The 1,438-nt window shown below is 38.0% G+C and overlaps 1 pseudogene; it reads left to right on the top strand.

The window, feature by feature from the left end:
- The first annotated feature begins 351 nt into the window (after window positions 1-351).
- LOC141374335 (U4 spliceosomal RNA) lies at window positions 352-482 on the top strand (annotated as a pseudogene).
- Window positions 483-1,438: the final 956 nt, after the last annotated feature.

The raw sequence follows: 1,438 nt of genomic DNA, 5'->3' as shown, positions 1-1,438 counted from the left end.
AGCTCTGCCAACTTACAGGGTGGGCAATATTAAAACAGTTTGTGGCTCACCCTTCTCAACTGTGAAATGAACATGACGATATCAGTGTCTACCTTAAAAGAATCTTTTCAAAGACTGAATGAATTAAAATTATATGTGAACACTTTGGAAGATGCCTACAGAAAGCACACAATGTACGTTACTACTAATGAGGGATAGAGAAAAACTGTAATGAATCGGGTTTTCTTTTGGAAGTTCGTCCCTATGGAATGGTGTGCGTGTGGTTTTCTTTTCTTTTTTTCAACCAGGCTGTTAAATATTGGCAATGTACAGCTTTATAATGTACAAATGTGATGCAAAATTGCCCTGACAATTTTTGTGCTGAGGCAATATTGCAGCTAATGAGATTTTAATCAAAGCACAATTACTGCTGATTGAAAGTTGCCATGACATTAACGCATTGGTTAAAATGATTGTATTTAAATGTTGAACTTTAGCCCAGATATCTCCTCCCAGCTCTAGACCCCTTTTGAACATTAAAGGTACCTCAAACTCAACATACCCCAAACTCATCTCAAACTTGCCCCAATTCCAGCACAACCCAACTCAGTGGATGCATCATTACCTGTCCAGTTTTGCAAACCAGAAACTTGGAGTCATCCTTGACACTTCCCTATCTCTCACCATATCCAACCCACCATCTTGCCAATTTTATTTAAATCTCTCTCGAATGTGGGCATTTCTTTCCATTACCATTCTAGAGAACCAAGTCACAAATCCAAGCTACAAATACCTCACATAGACTATTGTTAGCCTCCTAATTGGCCTGCCACCATCTATTCTTTGCTCCGTTAAATCCATTCTTCATAAAATCCAGATTCATTTTATTCTTCTAACAGACATCCACGTAATCAATTGGCAGGAGTGACCAGTGCTCCCCATTTATGCCCTCTGTAAAAATATACAACCCATGCCCATGGCGTACTGATTGCTCATTGCTAGTAGACTACTAACCAGGATGCTCACATATTTCTGCTCCTACCAGTTGAGCTGTATGTTTACTAAGAGTCTCTAACCAGTTTTTGTCAGTTTTTGAAATAATGACCCAATTTAATGAAGTATTATGTAAGTTGATGAAACATGAACACATTTATATTTCAGAGAATGTTTTTCTCTGAAAACCAGGTTGAATGCTTTGGGAAGACTCACTAAAGGCAGATGGCTATAAAGAATGTTGTTCAATTAAGTATGAGTGAGAAATCCGCAAAAGACCTTGTAAAATAAAACTCTAGAAGGATCTGGCACTCAGAATGCTTTGCAAGTGTCTTTTAGTTCTTTCTTAGAAGAAACTGAAATGGAAAGCCATAGACAACGCCTTAAAGATAAGAAAGAGGCCAAAGAAAGACACTCATCTAACCCATACTTAAAGACCAAGTGTTGAATCTTCATGGAGGGACTG

The sequence above is a fragment of the Callorhinus ursinus genome, unplaced genomic scaffold, assembly GCF_003265705.2.
Source record: "Callorhinus ursinus isolate GAN/ISIS: 27379988/994484 unplaced genomic scaffold, GSC_fseal_2.0 scaffold16, whole genome shotgun sequence".
In the NCBI taxonomy this organism is placed as follows: Eukaryota; Metazoa; Chordata; class Mammalia; order Carnivora; family Otariidae; genus Callorhinus; species Callorhinus ursinus.
The sequence above is the reverse complement of the archived record's forward strand: the minus strand, read 5'-3'. Positions and strand labels throughout refer to the sequence as shown.